The sequence below is a fragment of the Mus caroli genome, unplaced genomic scaffold (genome assembly GCF_978045245.1).
Source record: "Mus caroli unplaced genomic scaffold, Mus_caroli_1 scaffold_13, whole genome shotgun sequence".
NCBI lineage: Eukaryota > Metazoa > Chordata > Mammalia > Rodentia > Muridae > Mus > Mus caroli.
In genome coordinates this window covers 21,231,369-21,251,392 of record NW_028227268.1, presented here as the reverse complement: position 1 = coordinate 21,251,392, position 20,024 = coordinate 21,231,369, and the positions used below count along the sequence as shown (strand labels likewise).

At 45.3% G+C, this 20,024-nt stretch overlaps 1 protein-coding gene across 4 annotated transcripts in view; it reads right to left on the bottom strand.

The window, feature by feature from the left end:
* Positions 1-6,132, bottom strand: part of Stat3 (signal transducer and activator of transcription 3) — a 53,480-nt gene extending 47,348 nt beyond the window's left edge. For all 4 annotated transcript variants that reach the window (XM_021178399.2, XM_021178401.2, XM_021178400.2 and 1 more), the window contains exon 1: positions 5,885-6,132. The gene's annotated coding sequence lies outside the window, so the exon portion shown is untranslated. The remainder of the gene's footprint in view (positions 1-5,884) is intronic.
* Positions 6,133-20,024: the final 13,892 nt, after the last annotated feature.

The following is a 20,024-nucleotide window of genomic DNA, read 5'->3' as shown; positions in this document are numbered from 1 at the left end:
ACCACCCATGTCTCAAGACAGTGTCTCACATAGCCCAGACTGGCCTCATACTCCCAGTGTAGTCCATGGTGACCTCAAACTTCTGATCTTCTGTCTCCACCCAACAAGAGCTGGGGTTTTACAGGAGTGTGAAAGTAAATCTGGGTTTATATAGTCCTAGTGATGGAAGCCATGGCTTCATACACACTAGAGAAGCACTCTACCAACTCAGCCATGTTCCTAGCCTGTAGCTGTCTGTACTTCTTAAGAGCATGAAAAACTCCAAGGGACTATTACTGAGTAGTGATCAACTTTCAGTGTGTTGACTATTAAAATACATGGAGTGGATCATAGGTCTTTGAAGCTGCAAAGAGGCTTATCATGAGAGCCTCTATGTAGCAGGAATGTACAGTTTGCCATGTCTATATCTCTATGTCGAAGCCTCTATCTCCTCTGTCACTGTGTAAATCCCCAGTCCCTAGTCACTTAGCTTCCCCTGTAGGTCAAAATCTCCTAATTACTCTCTTTCCTTCAGGTCACTAATGGTGCCATGAATCATAACTTGCCCAACTTGGTAGCCAGAGAGAGATTTTGCAGATTTCAGTGTTAATATCATTTGAATGTTAGCTACGTGCTAGGCACCATGCAAAATTTCTTATGATGTAACAAATGATCTCACTCGGTCTTCACAACTACCCTGTGAGTGGGCCCAGCAGGTGGTGTGTGGACAAAGAAATTGAAACTCAGAGATTTTAAAGCAACCAGCCTTAAGGACAAAGAGGTGTTGTATGTGAAAATTCAAACCCAAGGTGTCTGGCCTCATAGCGCTGCTTTAAAATGCCATTCATTGCGTCTGTCCATATACCACAAAACCCTCAAGCACATCACCCAAGCAATAGTTACCTTAGGAGAGCTCAAAATGTGAGTTTGACTGACGCATTTAAAAGGTCAAAGGTCAGGTCAATTGTTCAGTGGCTCGTAAAGTCATTTATTACCACAGACAGAGCTGGCAAGATGGAAAGCCAAGGTCTAAACATCACTTTCTTATGGGGGTAGATTTGGCTTCCATATTATTTTGTTGAGCTGTTAAAAAGATTTTCAATAAATAGATCCAAAATGAACTGGTAAGTTAAAGAGTGTCTGGGAAAACACACATTGAACTATTAACAGGAAAACAGGTTAAGCTTTTTAACAGCATATAACTATCATGAAAAGAATTCAATCTTTTTGAAGTACAGTTCTAGTGACTTATGATCAGAAGAGAAGGCATAAAAGATGTGGCTCTGTGGCCTTCCTGTTTCCTTCTCCTCAATTAAGAGCTTCCACTTTTAGCCCCTAAACCCACTATGCTGTTTTAAGCTCAGCACATCCACACCCCCACCACCTTGAAAGAACGGTACAAGCTCTGCAAGAATTCCTAACCCTCCTGTAAGTGCTCTGGTGTTCCCGGAAACTAGCCCTCCTGTAACCTCTCACCCCTGTCTAGAATGAACCTCTCTATCCTTGGACCTTTTCCTAAGAACTTAAGATATACAGGGCTCTTGCTGTGGACCTGCATGCTCTAAACATTTCACTTGCATGACAGAGGGTCTCCCTGTATACCTCAAGTTGTAGGCATGTGCCAACATGCCAACAGACCTGTCTCTGTCTGTCTGTCTGTCTCTCTCTCTCACTGTCTGTCTGTCTTTTTTTTTTTTAAAGTTAGGTAAGAAAACTGAGGCTCAGCCAGGCAGTGGTGGTGCACACCTTTGGTCTCAGCACTTGGGAGGCAGATCTCTGTGAGCTGGAGGCCAGCCTGGTCTACAGAGAGTGTTCCAGGACAGCCAGGGCTACACAGAGAAACCCTGTCTCAAACAAACAAAGAGGGGAGGAGCTGGAGGGCGGCCGTGGTGGGACAGGCAGGACTGAGGCTTAGATTCTGACCAAGAAGCAGTGAATCCAGGATCCAATCCCAGAATTCTCTGCCTCCATGCGTAGCCTCGGGCTTGAGCCACTCACTCTTCTGCCTTAAGTGAACACTGCAATAGTGTGTGACACTCTGGTCCCCACTACGCCTACAGTTCCATGAGAACTTGGGTGAGATTTTGAATACTCATTCTCCTTGGCTCCTGCCCAGCTTCTACTCTCTGCTGCTGTGGTTTTGTTCTGGTCTGAACTCCAGGCTTTCCTTGATCAAATTTGCAGCAATCCTCCTGTCTCTGTGGAAATACTTTTTCTTGAACCAGGGCTTTGCTATGTAGTCTCCACATAGCCACACAGAATACCTGGCCTTAAATTGGTAGTGGGCCTCCAGCCTGGGTCTCACAAATCCTTGAACTGCAAGCATGTACCAGCAGACCTGCCTAGCCTTTTTTTTTTTTTTTTTTTTTTTTTGGTTTTTGTTTTTGAGACAGGGTCTTATTATCTACTCAAAGCAGACTTGAAATTCACTAGGTAGCCCAGGCTAGCTTCAAACTCACCTTTTTTTTTTGCCTCAGTTCTTGGCTAGCCACATGCTAAAACTGCACACATGAGACATCCACAGCCAGCTTCTGCTTAGTGTTTTGTTCCTGTTCATCTTAAGCCAGGGTCTTAGCTGGCCTGGAACTCAATTTGTAGACCAGCTGGCCCTTAATTCTTAGAGATCCACTGCTGCTGCCTTCCAAGTGCTAGAATTAAGGGCATGTGCCGCCAGCACCATTCATCCGTCTAGCATGTGTGCATGTGTGTGTGTGTGTGTGTGTGTTAGCTGAATAAAGTGATACCAAACATAACATAAAAAAATGAGAACTGGCTGGTGAGATGGCTCAGTGGGTAAGAGCACCCGACTGCTCTTCCGAAGGTCCAGAGTTCAAATCCCAGCAACCACATGGTGGCTCACGACCATCCGTAACAAGATCTGGCGCCCTCTTCTGGAGTGTCTGAAGACAGCTACAGTGTACTTACATATAATAAATAAATAAATCTTAAAAAAAAAATGAGAACCATAGTAGAAATTCATTCTTCCAAATGTTACTCCTTTAAACAAATTATTTCCAAGAATTTGCCACCAAATACAATCTGGTAATCCCAACTATCTGCACCATAGCAAGCCAAACATTCTTTTCACCATCAAAGACAGCAAGCCAATGCCATCCTCCACCATCTCACTGAGGCTGGTCCACAGCACCAGGAGTCCTTCAAGATTTGGGGCTATCCTTCAAGCACTCTTTAGATGAATTTTTTGTTTGTTTTAATTTGACTAGAACTTTAAAATCCGAATGACATAAAATGTATTCCGTGGTAGAGTGCTTGCTTAGCAACCTAGGTTGTGTCCCCAGGAAAGGAGAGTGAAAGGAGGGAAACTGTGAGGGAAAGAAGGGAGCAGGGAGGGACAGAAGGCACAGGTGTAAGTAACAATGCCTCGCTCTCCTTGTGACATCAACGTGTTGTCTTAGACAATAAAGCATTTATCAAGTTGCTCCAACAGCCTGCAAATTCTACGCACAAGATGTCCCTCTCCCTAGCACTTTTCACAACGTCAGAGAGGATAAGTATTCTCTGAGCTGCACACCATCACCATCTCTTAGAAAACATCAGCTAAAAGGCTGCTGGGCTTGGGCATCAAGGACGGTGCTCACTACCTCCGCCCTTCTCACGTCTGGATGTCAAGACAAAAGAAAAAGGAACTTTCTGCAAACAGAAACGACCATTGACCACAAGGCTCCCTGGCTGAAATGTCATTGAGGTCACAGCCGCCCTTTAGCTAAAATTTGCCTAAACATCTCCATTAAAAAATAGCTGAAGTTTGACAGTAAATTATGCTAACAGGAGAGGGAGAAAGGGAGAGGGGGGGATGGGGAGAGAAGGGGAGGGGAGGGGGAGAAGAGGGGAGGGGGAGAGAGGGGGAGAGGGGGAGACACAGAATAGTTACTTTGGCTTTCAGCTGCCAATGTTTCACTATTCAGATTTTCTCTGATACTTCTCAACAGGGGACATCCTCACTCTAAATTGAAACTGAATACTTAAGCATAGACCAAGAAATATGTAAAAGGCAGGCGTTAAACCATTGTAAGTCACGATGCCTTAAGGCAAGTGTCTAGGCCTATTGGCCTCAATTTCCTTATCTACAAAATGAGGTTAGCATTCAGTGAGCCACCTATCTATCTCTCAGCCCCTTTCGAGAGCCTCATGATTGAGGATTATCTCTAAGTGGTTATTTGTCCCGTTGAACTACAGATGAAAATAAAAGATTCATGAATCTGCTAATGGTTCTTTGTGGGGAGTGTGCTAACACTAAGAACAAACACTCCAACATTTTCATTATTATTATTCCAGATTCTCTTCCCAGTGGTTCTCCCAAAAAGCCCTGGGTTGGATTCCCAGGACCCACGTGGTGGGTCACAACCATCTGTAACTAGTTCCAGAAGCTCTGATGTCCTCTTCTGGCCACCTAGGGCACTGGGCACACACTGGCACAGACGTGCATGCAGGCAAAACATTCATACACATAGACCAAAGATAAATAAAGTCTAAAACTAAAAAAAAAAATTAAAAGATCCCGCTTAGTGTTCTGGTCCGGCACATGCAATAATGAAACAAACATGTTTCCTCAAGGAACATAGACATTATTTAATATAAAAAGAGAAAAAATGGCTGGCTCAAATCCTAACAGTCTAATTCCACATTAAAAAGAAGGTGGGGATGATTTATTGCTTCACGCCCATGCTTCACCTACACTAACAGCCCAACATTCACAATGCATACACAAATTAGCACTGTAGTAAACAGCAGGTATAAACTCCACACACTCTGAATAAGGAACCTGAATAACCACTGACGGTACCCATACACACATCAATTGATACAATCCAGGGATGTGGACCAGGTATGAAAAAAGTGACTTGAGCAACAGTCTGGATTTTGCCAACTTACCAATTTATAGCCACACACACCCCCAACAGGTAAAGTTTACACACAGAACTCAGCCAAGGCCAGCCTGTCTTTGTTTCCCTAGCTTCTGCATTTACCCAAGAGCTTGGCTATGAGACAGAAAACTCCCACTCTTGATTGGCTCACCCTGGCCTGTGCAATTAAGCAACACCGTGATCCAGTAAATGCAATGGCTCAATTATTTATCGTCTCGTCGAGTTTACCAGGTATTTATGAGAGAACAATGTCAAAGAGGAAAGAGGTTTGTTGCTCTTTAGAGCTGGTTTGGCCAGGGATTTATTTTGAATTGGGGGGAAAAAAAGTGTTCTTAACAAGGTGAGGGAGATCATAGCTTAACACAGAAAGAGATGGGAGAGAATTTAGAAAGGATACAAGTTTGTCAATTTCCTATAGGAAATCTGATTCTTAAGAAAAAAATCTAGCCAGTCCCAGAGGCTGGGGGGGGGGGGGGGGCGGGGAGGCAGGGGGAGAGACACAACAGTTCCCACCTCCTAAGTGGGTACAGCTGGCTACAGAAGGAACGGGAGCAAGGCAAAGAAAGTGGCTCGGCACAGAACGGCCAGGCCCAGCACAGGGGCAGGAAGGAGGCTCCTTCTAACGCCTCCACCCCAATGATCTCCACCTGAGTGGCAGTGGCTCTCATGGCCCGAACGTCCCTAGCCTCCGGGAGCAGTCACAGGAGGGCCGCTTCTGTCAGTTCTGTTACCCTCAGCCTAGAATGTCCGTCCCCCACGGTCCTACACCCCCAGAACTCCTCACTCTCTCTCTGCATCTCCCCCTCGAAACTTACAGCGTCCCTTCCTTTCCCAGGCTGGTTCCTGTCATCCGGACAGCAGTGCCGCCGGGGCGACCCTCTGTGTCTCCTCCTATCCTCCTGCCCTATGTAAGTGTCCATTCACAGCTCTAAGCACCCCCACAGCTGACGAACCGTGGGGTCCCCCATGCCGCCCCCCGTGCCGTCGGGGAGGTGGCCCCACCCTGCACCCCCCTTCACCTGTCTCCGGGGCTGAGGCCCGACTGGCCGGCCTGCGCTGACTCCAGGCGCGAGCTGCTGGGCTCCCGAGGGCCGCCTGGCCTCTCCTAGCCGACGCGGTCAGGCGACACCGAGCGGGGTTGTACCTCAGCGATCCGGTTAGGGCTCGTTCCCTCCGCCGCGACGTCGGAACCCCAGGTTCCCCCTCCCTGTCTACACTGCAGCTCCGGAAACCGCTGAATTACAGCCCCTCCAGCCAATCCCCACCCAGCTGCCACTGGCCAAGACACGCCTCCATGCATAATTAAGGAATGGCCAGCTGGCTAGGCCACCCTGAGGCCTCCGGGCGAGCGCTGTACTTCCGAAGCCCCGCCTCCTAACCAATGAAAAACGCCTCTAGGAGAGAAGGCGGGGTCGAGAACTCTGGGCACACCTCCCTGAGTTGGCTGTTCCGAGAGCTTTGTGCTCCTCCCTCCGCGACCAAGGGAAGCGCAGAGGCCTAGCTTACAAAAAAGCCCGGGGGGAGGGAGGAGACATTAGCGGAATGTCCTGCTGAAAACTCAGCTGAGTTCCTGGCAGTGCGTGACGTCAAGACACTTTAAATGCCCTGATACCGCTCGCTTCTGCCCGCTCTCTCTTTTCCCGGCCCTTGGCACCACGTGGGGGCGAGTTTGTGAGCTTCTTACCACGTGGGAATCAGCCACTTAGGCGGTCCCCAGGTGACACCCCACTTAAGCATTTGGGTTTGTGGGGACATCAAAAAAGAACATGGGCAACTCCTGGCTGCTCTGAACTTCAGTTTCTGCGTGATTCTGGGCATACACCCGGAAATATGACGTGGAAATAGAGTAATTACTAGATTGCGTGGGGGAGAATAGTGGCTATAACCCGGTGCTCTGTTCCACCGTTTCAAACCTGAATCTCAACAGCAAGGCTGATTGGTCAGCTCACAGAAATGCAGAGAGCCTACACATGACAGCTGACACGAATACACAGTATTTGCCATTTCCACGTGTGTCTGAGTTCTCTTTTAAACTATGTTATATTGGGTCTTGAAATTCTGTAAGATAGTTTTGACCAACTTGTTTCCATTAAAAGGTACTTTTTTAGGAGCTAGAGGGATGCCTAAGTTAAGGGGACTGCCAGGCTGATCCCGGTAAAAATTCAAGTTCCAGCATCCCACAAGATGGCTCTTAGCCATTTGTAACTCCACTGCGGGGGGTGGGGGTGGGGGGATGGATGAGGCCCTCCTCAGGCCTCTGCCCGCAGCAAAGACACACACCTTGTGCAGAAAAACGTGCAGACAAAATTAAATCACTTTTAATTAGGTACTAATTTTAAAAACTGAAGCTAACACACACACAGAGAAAGCCCATAAAATATTCTGATGTTTTTAGGATTCATTGTTAACATTAACTAGTCTTTCACCATTAAGCTTAAATGTCCAATTGAAACAAACCAGTTCTTCCACACTTTCCCACCACTGCTTAACTAGCGTGGCAGGTGTTAGGGGTAACATCCATTTAGCCTTTTTTGGGGTCTTGATGCTCTTGAAATTATCTGGCCTATTTCACGTCTTGTATGTTGGGGGTACAGATTTTACTGAGTTGAAATCAGCAGTTCATGGTATGTATATATGCTTGGCTTTCTGTCATAGAGGATGAACACTGTGTACTGCAGTGATTTGTATCTATATATGATGGTAGGGACTTACAAGTACACCAATAGTGTTTATATTGCCGGTGATTAGCACAAAGAGAGATAAAGATAAAAATCTTTCTCCACGAAGATAACCCCCCAATGGTATATTTTAAAACACCGCTAATATACACAGTTCAGGAAATTTCAAGTTTTTGTTTTCTTACTAGTATCCTGTTTTCTTGAGAAGGGATCTCAGGATCTCAGAGATTTTTCTAGCTTCTATCTCCTGAGTGAGCTGAGATTGAAAACATTCCTCCCACACCTGTGGAAGGCTGCAGATTTTTCTGTTTTTAAAGATTTATTTATATGAGTACACTGTAGCTATATACTTCAGACACACCAGAAGAGGGCATCGGATGCCCATTACAGACGGTTGTGAGCCACAATATGGTAACTGGGAACTGAACTTCGGACCTCTGGAAGAGCAGTGCTCTTAAGTGCAGAGCCATCTCTCCAGCCATGTTTGTTTGTTTTTCGAGACAGGGTTTCTCTGTGTAGCTTTGGCTGACCTGAAACTCAGTTTGAAGACCAGTCTGGCTTCAAACTCTTAAGAGATACACACCTGCCTCTTGCTGCCCAAGTGCTGGGATTAAAGACGTGTGCCACCACTGCCTGGCTAGGTTGAAATTTTTTTTAATAAAAATCTTCACCTTCTTCCTCCATCAGTCTATTTCCCTAAAGATAGATATCGTTATTAATTTCTGGTGAGAAGAATCAATGACTCTTAACCTTTCCTGGGTCACAGATAGTCTGTGAGACTGACAGAGACTATGAATTCTAGGCCCCAGGAGAGAGACAGCCCAGGCTTTTACTCAAGTCTACTTATGGCTTCCAAGATGCCTGAAACCTGTCCAAAGCCTGGAGATTGAGACCTGGGGTACCACTTCAGATCTGTCTTTATGAGTGTGTAATGTTTAGAATAGAGTCCGTAGCTTTGATCACTCTGCGCATGCTTCATCACTGAGCTACTTCCGCAGCTCGATACTAGTTGCAAAGCAAGAAGCAAATGTAGGGTCATTAATGTTGACCTTAAGTCTCCCATTACCTGGTGATCCACTCCAGCATGAAAACTGTTATATATACACCTAAGGAGGGGTGGGGAAGAAGAACACAAGCATGCGCACACACACACACACACAGAGCACAGCATTCATCTTCACAGCAGGATATTCCCAGATATCCCCCATATCTCCTAATTCTCTTTGAACTTGATGGCCCCTTTAGTCTACTAGCTCTCTGATAACATAATTTAGTATTTGTTTAATGATTCCCTGCTGACAAAGCACATATAACCATTATTCTTTTGTCAATGTTTGGTTTAGTCAAGGTTTCTCTATGGAACCCAGGCTAGCCTACAACCACATTCCTGACTCCCGCTGCCAATGTTCCGACTGCAGGTAAAGGTCACCTTGCCCTTCACATTTTCTCTTCTGCCCCCCCCCACACACACACCCAATCATTTAGCAAATAGGAGAGGCCATAGAATCCACTGGTAGAACACTAAAGTTGAAAGACGTGTTTTGTGGCTCAAGCTCATAAACTCAGTTGGGGGCCAGGGAGACAGCTCATTTGATAGCCTACCTGCACTGCAAGCCTAAAGACCTGATTGCCAGATCTCCTCAAAGCCCATTGTGCTCCTAGGACAGTGGGCAGAGCCAGTTCTAGGTTTAGTAAAGGACCACTTCAAAGGACAGGGTGGAGCTTTCTAATTGGCCCAACAGGTAAAAGCAATTGCCACCAAGCCTGACAACCTGAACTCAATGGCCAGGGTCCCACATGATTGAAGGAGCAAACTGACAGCTCCAAGTTTTCCTCTGACCTCCCCACATATGCTATGGCATACAGACATGTTAGAAACACATACACAGAGAGAGAGAGAGAGAGAGAGAGAGAGAGAGAGAGAGAGAGAGAAATAGGGTTTTCTCTTTTTTCTCTTCTTTTTAATTAATTTTTTACACTTCATATTTCATTCCCTGTTGTCTTAGTCAGGGTTTCTATTCCTGTACAAACATCATGACCAAAAAGCAAGTTGGGGAGGAAAGGGTTTATTCTGCTTACACTTCCACACTGCTGTTCATCACCAAGGAAGTCAGGACTGGAACTCAAACAGGTCAGGAAGCAGGAGCTGATGCAGTGGCCATGGAGGGATGTTCTTTACTGGCTTGCTTCCCCTGGCTTGCTCAGCCTGCTCTCTTATAGGGCCAAGACTACCAGCCCAGAGATGGTCCCACCCACAAGGGGCCTTTCCCCCTTGATCACTAATTGAGAAAATGCCTTACAGTTGGATCTCATAGAGGCATTTCCTCAACTGAAGCTCCTTTTTCTGTGATAACCCCAGCTGTGTCAAGTTGACACAAAACTAGCCAGTACACCCGCCCCCCCCACCATCCACCCTACGACTGCTCCACGTCCTACACCTCCTCCCCACCCCACCCTGTCTCCAAGTGGATGCCTCCACCCCTACCTCACCTGACCTCTAAACTCCCTGGGGCCTCCTCCAATTTCTTGAGGGTTTGGTGCATCATCTCTGAATGAACACAGACCCAGAAGTCCTCTACTGTATGTGTGTTGGGGGGCTTCATATCAGCTGGTGTATGCTGTCTGTTAGGTGGTGCAGTGTCTGAGAGATCTCAGGGGTCCAGATTAATTAAGACTGCTGGTCCTCTTACAGGGTCACCCTTCTCCTCAGCTTCTTTCAACCTTCCCTAATTCAATAACAGGGGTCAGCTGCTTCTGTCCATTGGTTGGGTGCAAATATCTACATCTCTTTCCGTTTTTTTAAATTATTGTTATTTATTTATTTATTTATTTATTTACTTAATGTATGTGAGTACATTGTCACTTCCTTCAGACAGACCAGAAGAGGGCATCAGATGCCATTACAGATGGATGTGAGCCACTATGTGGTTGCTGGGAATTGAACTCAGGACCTCTAGACGAGCAGTCAGTGCTCTTAACCTCTGAGCCACCTCTCCAGCCCAGGTTTGTTTGTTTTTTTGTTTTCAAAAATGATGGAAGCCAGGTATGGTATTGCTTCTGTCTGACGTCAGACAACTAAAAGAATGGAAAGACCAGCAGAAATGCTCCCATCCCTGGCTGCAATAAAGAGTTAAGTCCTACAACTAACAAAAATCAGAGTTAAATATACATTTAATGACCATCCAAGGTAATGCCAGGCATACGATAGGAGCCCAATCTATGCCCTCCTTTCCTTTGGATTTGACTCACCAAACCCAGTGAGGCCTGAACTCCAGCCTCTTCCTATGCATCCTAAATTTCAAAGCTGAGTGTATCTCTTTCCTCTTGAATGTGTCAGTTCCTCTATAACTTTGTGTCTTTGTGGTTATACTCTAGTCCACCTAGAATTTCTTCTCCTGTGCCCTAGGAGAAAACTGTGGTTCTTCTAAAAATCACCTTCTCTTGGTTACTCTAGGTACTTTGAGCAAAGTTAATCTCTTCTCCTATACAGTCTCAGCAGGTCCTCTTCCCATGCAGAATAACATTCACCACCGTGAACTGCAAGGCATCCATTTGTTGGCCTACTTCCTAGTAAATAAAATTAATGATGAACATTTACATTACATTAAGTAATCTCTGTGTTCCAAGAACTATCCTGGGCATGTAACCCGTGAGATGGACACTATAATTTTCATCTTGAAGAGAGGATGCTTTGTAGCTTTGGCATACTACATAGATGAAGCTGGCCTCAGACTTGAATCATCCTCTTGCCCCCCCCCCAACCACCCCCATAGTCTGGGATTACAGGTATGAGTTACGATGCCTAGATTTTTTTTCTGCCTCCTGAAACAGTGCCTCCCATAGCCCAGGCTTGCCTCAAATTTACTCTGTAGCTGAGGCTGGTCTTAAAACTCCTGCTTCTCCCAAACACCAATCAGTAGCAGTGGCTCGATCCAGAAGAAACTTCCAGGCTCTATCCGAAGTCACAACAAGTGAAGATCAGCCAAGAAAGCGAGGCCAACTAATGCCAGCGTATCATCATCGAAGACCAGTGTCAGCAAAGCACGATGAGCAGCAAAGAGTTGCAAGGCGAACCAATGCAAGAGTGTCGTCCACTATCTGTTGGGTTACCCTTATACTCTTCCCAAACATCACTTGTCCTCTCAAGTGTTGTGATTACAAGTATATACCAGGACACCCAGCAGACAGACTCACTTCTCAAACACAGTGAAGCAGACGTGTAGCTGTGTGGTTTCTGAGGTCATACAGCTTCCACCTGACTCTGGCTTGAACTTTCATCGTTGCAAACCAGCTACCATGTTATGTGGAAGCCCAAGCTCCCTAAGGCAGCTCTGTGAAGGTGTTCTGACTAACAACCTAGCTACAGCTCAGTTGACCCCATGCGTAACTGGAAAGCTAGCCAGCCTCTAGTGAGTCCAGATCCCAGCTTTCACGCTATCCTAACGGAGGCCATAGAGGACTGAGCTGATTAGTTAGAGCTAAGGCCTACCCAGATAGCAAATTCATGAGCAAAAGAAACTGTCATTGCTTTGCATGACTAAAATATAGGAATGGGGACTGGAGAGATGGATGAGCAGTTAAGAACACTCAGTGAGGGTCAGGAATACTGACCCATATCATTAATCCCAGCACTTAGGCAGAGGCAGATGAGTCTCTATGAGTTTAAGGCCAGCCTGATTTACACAGCAAGTTTCAGACCAGACAGAGCTACAGAGTGAAACCCTGTCCCCCAAAACAACAACAACAACAACAACACATCACTGTTTTTGGAGAGGACCTGAGTTCACTCCCTAGCAGCCACATAGTGGCTCACAATTACCTATAACTCCTTCAGTTCACTGTGTGTACTTGATGCAGGAAAAGCACTCAGATACTCAGAAGTAAAAATAAATACATCTTTAAGAAAATTTATGTGACCCAGGTGTCATAGCACACACCTTTACCCAGCACTTGGGAGGCAGAAGCAGGCAGATCTCTGAATTCGAAGCCAGCCTGTTCTACAAAGAGTTTCAGGATATCCAGGGCTACACAGAGAAACCCTGACTTGAAACACACACCTGCCCCACCCCACCCCCCGCAAAATAGTGTGTGTGTGTGTGTGTGTGTGTGTGTGTGTGTGTGTGTGTATGTATGTACCTGGAAACCAAACTCAGGATTTCTGGGAGAGAAGCTTGTTTTGTTTTGTTTTTTAAACATATAAGTCATCTCTCCAGCCCATTTCTTTTTTAATTAAAATAATAATAATAAATTTAGGAGTGGCCTATGACACAGCAATAGGAAACCAAATTAGTTTTCCACGTATTACCTGGAAGACTCGGGAACTGTGGGCTAGCTCAAGAACTAAGACTGAACCAACTTTGTAAGGTTCTAGAAATGTTTTATTCATTCTCTGTTCCCCAGAGGAGGTCTTAATCCCACACAAGAAGCAAGCATGGCAAAGACAAGATTGGGGAAAGTGCCTTGAAGATGCTAAGTGGGCATTACGTTGCTGAAGTGATCACGTAGTGCGAGAAGCAACTGTGGGTGCGGGGATCTTCATGTGTCTCTGGCTGGGATCCTCATGTGTCTCCAGCACAGAGAGACTCAGGCAAGAGTTTGTGATTCTTGTCCTTAGCTTCACAGAAATTGGCAGGTTCATTTATTTGGAACATCCTAGACTCTCCCACAAAACACTTCTCAGGCATCAACACTCGGGCATCTCTCTTTCCTCCTGTCTGGAGAATGGTCTTCCCCATTCTTACCATTCAAAGCCAAGGTTTTTTTCCCACATTGCTTCAGACATTATTCATACCCTGTCATTCTATTCCTGCAATGACTTCCTGTAGGGTCCTAGGATAGAAAGAGTTCTTTATCTGACCCTTCAAGGCCCTGCTCACTACCAGGCTCCCTGCTGCCCACTGGATTCCAGCCAGACCACTTCCCAGCTTGGGGACTTCAATGTTGCTGCTGCTTGCTGTCCCTTCCCTGGCTTTGGCATAGCTGGTTCCTTCCCACGTTTTCTGTCTTACTCAGCCAGACTTGATCTAACCACCTCTGTCTAAAATCGTTTCCCACCTCTTCATCTCTGTCTCTCTGTCCTACTCCAGGTTAGCTCATCACAAGTCTTCTTTTTCTGTCCAGTCTTAGCTGGGTCTTCATCATACTGGTGGTTACAGGAAAATGGTTGTCTATTCCTTTGTCTCCCTAGTGCCTAGCTCAATGCAGATCATGTATTTTGTGCTTGATAACGAGTGGGTGAGTGCTATGAATGAGCTCAGTGGGTAAAATGTTTGCCTAGCATTAAGTGAAGACCTGGGCCGGGCGTGGTGGCGCACGCCTTTAATCCCAGCACTCGGGAGGCAGAGGCAGGCGGATTTCTGAGTTCGAGGCCAGCCTGGTCTACAAAGTGAGTTCCAGGACAGCCAGGACTATACAGAGAAACCCTGTCTCGAAAAAACAAGAAAAAACCAAAAAAAAAAAAAAACCAAAAAAAAAAAAAAAGTGAAGACCTGGATTTGATCTCTGTACCACATAAAACCAGTGTGGTGGCATGCACCTGTAAACCCAGTCTTTAACAGGCAGAGTCAGGAGGATCTGGAGTTCAAGGTCATCCTTGGCTACTTGGTGAGTTCAAGGCTAGCATAGGATACTTGAGATACTGTCAAAAAAAAATTGGCTAGAGAAGTGGTTCATTGGTTAAGAGAACACCCAAGATGGGTCTCCAGCACTTAGGTCAGACACAGCATAACTATAACTCCAGGTCCAAGAGATCTGGCACCCCCTTTGGCCTTTGTGGGTACCTGCACTAATGTGCAGGTATTCATACTCAGACACATACATGTACATAATTAAAATTTATAAAAAAGTGCATGCTCGTAATCTTAGTACTTGAGAGGCAGGTGGATCTCTGTGAGTTTGCAGCCAGCCTGGTCTACAGAACTAGTTCCAGGCCAGCCAAGGCTACACAAAGAAACCATGTCTGGCAAAAAAAAAATTAATAAAAAGAAATATTTTTTAAAGATTTATTATTGTAGATAAGTACACTGTTGCTGTCTTCAGACACACAAGAAGTGGGCGTCAGATGTCATTATGAGTGGATGTGAGCCACCATGTGGTTGCTGGGATTTGAACTCAGGATCTTTGGAAGAGCAGTCAGTGCTCTTACCTTCTGAGCCATCTCACCAGCCCAAAAAGAAATATTTTAGTGAATGAATGAACATGGTGGCACTTGCCTTTAATCCTGGCACAGATCACTGTGAGTCTGAGGTCAGCCTGGTCTACATTCAGAGTTGCGGACCAGCCATGTTACAGAGTAAGAGCCTGTCCGCCTCCTCCCTTCCCTCCAAAAAGGATGAATAGTAGATGAGCTACTGGTCAGTTCTCTCCTCTCCTCTCTCCTGATTTCCTCTTGTTCCCTCTCTCCTGTCTCAGAAGGTGTTTTCTTTTTTCTGTCTTGGGGCCTGATATTTCCTCGAGTTGCCTTCCTTCCACCACTACCCTCCCCACTTTGTCCTTACCACATGTGCTTCAAAGTGGTTTCTGTCCCCCTCTTATCTGCAGGACAGGACCCTTGTAGGCACCAAGAGCCTCGTTATCAGGGTTGGTGTCTTTTCTCCAAAATTTGCTTTTGCTATAGAACTGCAGACTGTTGGCTGTCTACACTTTCCCTCAACAAATAAGTGTAGTTCTTACCCCCCTTCCGCAACAAAGAAGCCTCTCTTGGCAACAGACAGAGAGACCATTACAGGAAACCACAACCAATCAAAATGTAGAGAACAAGGGATAGTGTGGTGCCCAGCCCCAACTGATCTGTCTCCAACACATCTATAGCTCTGCACCTAAGGTTTAGGGAACATCTTAGAAGAGAGAATGGAAACATTGTAAAAACAGAAGGAGGAGCCGGGCGTGGTGGCACACGCCTTTAATCCCAGCACTCGGGAGGCAGAGGCAGGCGGATTTCTGAGTTCGAGGACAGCCTGGTCTACAAAGTGAGTTCCAGGACAGCCAGAGCTACACAGAGAAACCCTGTCTCGAAAAACCAAAAAAAAAAAAAAACCAAACAGAAGGAGGAACCGTGTCTGCTGAGACTGTGGCTTCTACAATGTCAGGGGAGCTACAGATATAGAGTTCCAACAACATGGCAGCCTAAATAGACCTGAACAAGGATGACACTACATGCTAGCATGACAGGGGAAATGTCACAGAGCTCCAACCCTAGACAAAGAACCACAGGCAACTAAGGAATGCTGAGAGTGGGAGAAACTGTCTTCCCCAGTGAAAGCCCCCAACTGGTTATCCAATACCTAGTGGTCAGCCCTGGAATCATGAATCTGCAAGTAACATGTTACAGACTGACCAGGTTGTATCTATATATTTAGAAAATAGATACATATATCTGTGTGTATATATACATATATGTGTATGACATATATGTGATGTATATTTAACATACATACATATATGCATATGCACACATATATGGCAAAGAGGAAGAGGCCATGAATTTGAGAGAGTGAGGACGGGATACATGGAAGGGGTTATTAGAGAAAGGAAAGCAAGAAATGATGTCATTATATTTTGGATTTAAAAAAAGAAGTTTAGGGGCTGGAGAGATGGCTCAGTGGTTTAGAGCACTGGCTGCTCTTCCAGAGGGCCTAAGTTAAAATCCCAGCAACCACGTGGTGGCTCACAACATCTATAATGGGATCTGATGCCCTCTTCTGGTGTGTCTGAAGACATGACAGTATACTCATTTACATAAAATAAATACATCTTTTTTTAAAAAAAAAAGTATAAAGGAAGAAGGGAGGAAGCTGAAATTGTCCTCAAATTGAAAAACAAAAAGGTGGGCAGCCAAGTTATGCTCTGGGAAAGGTAATTCCAGGACCAGGACTTTGTGGGGCATTCCACTAAAGGGGTGTCACACTAAAATCCTGCCCTCTGTCATGACTTGATTGAAAATGTTCAGTTCTATGACTGTCCACTCAAAACTGTCGGAACCTAAAAGTTCATCAACCCAGACAGGACTTGATATCCACCCTTACTTAACAGAGCAGCTGAGGGCAGAGACAGGGATGTCAACCCACAGACACGAAGCTGTGGAGGGAAGGAGCAGGGCATTTCTGAGCAAGGAACCTCCAGATGCACCAGAATGGCCCAATGTGATGCTTATGAGAGAGTCCTGAGCCAGGAGCAAGGTGTCTTAGGGTTGTTTTGTTTTGTTTTGTTTTGTTTGGCCATTAAGACATACCATGGCTAAGGCAATTTACACTATTTTGTAATTAATTAATTAACTAATTAATTTAATGCTTCATTAAGCATTTAGTTGAGAGCCTGTTTATAGTTTCAGGAGGTGAGTCCATAATCGTCATGGCAGGGAGCACGGCAGCAGGCAGGCAAGCATGGTGTTGGAGCAGTAGCTAAGAGCTTTACATGCTGATCTGAAAGCTGGAGGCAGAGAGAGCAAGACTAGACTTGACTTGTGTAGGCTATGGACACCTCAAAGCCCACCCTCAGTAACACACCTTATCCAACAAGGCCACGCCTCCTAATCCTTCCCAAAACAGTTCCACCAAACAGGTGTCCTAGCATTCAAATATATAAACCTCTGAGGATCGTCTTCATTTAAACCACAATAGATATTCCTCTCTGCTCAAATCATGCCACAGGCTACTCCCCCTTTTAGACCCATCATCATCTCCTAAAGGAGGGATATCCTGTCTCTTTTTTTGTTGTTTTTGTTTTTGTTTTGTTTTGTTTTTTTACTTGACTGATTTTGGTGTGCTGGGGATGAACCCAGAACCTTCACCACTGAGCCACAGTTTCAAACCCCTGTCTCTAATTCTACATTTTACCCTTGTATTTATTTTATTTGTCTAACTGCACCATCCTTTAGCCGACTCGTCTAGTCTAGCCACTTCAAGGATGGCTTTTTATTGGCCTCTCTTAGGTCAAGTTTCATTCAGTACAGAGAAATGTCTTTCTTCCTTGCATTTGTAGCATTTCTGTAAGAATGTTCCATTCAATTTCCTTTTCTACAAAGCAGGCTCTCGGCTTGATGTGTTGGCACATGCCTATAATTCCAGCACTTGGGTGGGGGAGTCAGGAGACATCTATTGGTCATTCTCCAGTATGTAGTGAATTTGAAACCAGCTTTGGCTATAGGAAATCTTGTCTTGAAAAAAAAAAAAAACCACTGGGCATGGTTTGTACACTTGGGAGCCAGAGACAGCCATATCTCTGTTAAGTTTGAAGACAGACTGAGCTACAAAAATAAAGATATCTTTCTTTTTTTTTTTTTTTTAAAGATTTATTCATTTATTATATGTAAGTACACTGTAGCTGTCTTCAGACACTCCAGAAGAGGGCGCCAGATCTTGTTACGGATGGTTGTGAGCCACCATGTGGTTGCTGGGATTTGAACTCTGGACCTTCGGAAGAGCAGTCGGGTGCTCTTACCCGCTGAGCCATCTCACCAGCCCCTAAAGATATCTTTCATGTAAGATGTCTTTCTATCACTCTTAGCCTAGGGGAGCCACCCTGCTTCACCTCACTGTTTCCACACAACCAACACACATGCATACACATGTACATATATGTGTGTGTGCTATATTTACTAATTTATAATGCGTATATATTTGCGTATACTATATATTAATATATAACGTATATATTTTTAATATTAAAGAAAACAGAACAAGGTGGCCAGTGTTCTTCAGGGGAGGTTGTCTTCCGGCTTTTACGAATAAGCATATGCACACACCAGGAACTTGTACACACATACACAGATCCTGTCCTCTGGGCTATAGATTATTAAATCCAGGGTGAACATTAGTGTTAACTGATTTAATCAGATTCTCTCCACCAGGAGAGTGGAATTTGAAACTGAGACAAAGAGCCTGAGAGCCCTTAGAGCTGAGCTCCATTAATGTCACCACCTCAGAGATGGCTGTCCATCAACCGCATCTGGAAGAGTCCCCGGAGGTCCCCTGAGCCCTACTCTTTTGGGTCTGTGCTCAGGGATCCTTTGGAGACCAAGGGTTGGCTTGGCTGCTGTCCAGCAAGCACTATCCTTTTCCCTTTTAACTAGCCAGTGTCCTTTCTCTCACAGGCATGTGTTACATAACAACAAAGGTTCATGACGGATTGCATACACTCCAACGGTCCCTAAGACAGTTACCTTCCGGTGATGTCTGAGCCTCTTGGTGTATATAAAAGTTCACTGTGTGATGTTTGCACAATGTGAAAATGGCCTGTGGACTTAAGTAGCACTATATTCAATCACCCATCACTAAAGAAGAAGAGGAGGAGGAGGAATATGGTTGTACTTTTAAACAAACAAACAAAAAACTAACAAACAAAAAAAAAAAAACCCTGATGCAATGGTGTTTAAGACATGCTTAGGCGTGGTGGCCTGAAAATCAGGCAATATGCTACTTCTGTACTCTAACACTGCTGAAAAGCCACCTGGGTTTAGAACAGCAATTCAAAAGGCCCTTCCTTCCTCTTTTAAGTTTTCCACATTCCCTCCAGGGCCCAGGGAGCAGGAAGCCTTGTCACTGAGCTCCGTATGTCATCACAGCTCTTACTGGCTTTAGAGCTATTTTGAACATCTGCTGCTACCACTAATTGCAAACCCTTTCACGGACAGGAGCTTGTTGTCACTTCAGACTCTGGCTCTGAGGACAGAGGCACAGACGTACGTCATTTAGAACGAGCACTTGCTTTGTCTGCGCGTCTTCCTCTCCCTTTCTGTTGCTTTCACTGATTTGGATTATTTTTTCCTTTATGTAAATGACAACCCTCCTTCACTCTTTCTTTCTCCCCTCTTCCTCCTCCTCCTCTTCTTCTTTAGATTGAATATAGTACCTTGTAAAAACATGCTCTATCACTGAGCCATAGCCTCAGTCTTTCATTCCCAGCTCTGTCTGTCTGTCTGTCTGTCTATGTCTGTCTCTTTGTCTCTCTCTGTCTCTGTCTCTCTATCTCCCCCCACCCCCATGTGTGTATGTATGTGTTTTCTTTGGTTTTGTCACACTGGCATCGATGTAGGGCTTTCCTTACTCATTCAAGACAAAACATACCACTGAGTTTTACCCCCAGTATTTTAATTTTTTTTTCTTAAGAAAGGTTCTTAGCCTAGTGGTGAGATGACACACATCTATAATCCCAGCACTTGGGAGGCAGAAACAGGCAGATCTCTGAGTTTGAGGTCAGCCTGGTCTACAGAAAGGGTTCCAGGACAGCCAAGGCTGTTACTGAGAGAAACCCTGTCTCTAAAGGAACAAGACAGGGAGGAGGAGGAGGAGGAAGCAGAGAAGGAAGGAAAAAGAGAGAGAGAGAGAGAGAGAGAGAGAGAGAGAGAGAGAGAGAGAGAGAGAGATTGATTTTCATTAAGTTGCTTAGGCTGGTCTTGAACTTGCTTACATAGCCCAGGCAAAGATCTACCTTGAGATCCTCCTGTCTGGGCCTCCAGAGTACTGAGATAACAGCCATGGGTCAC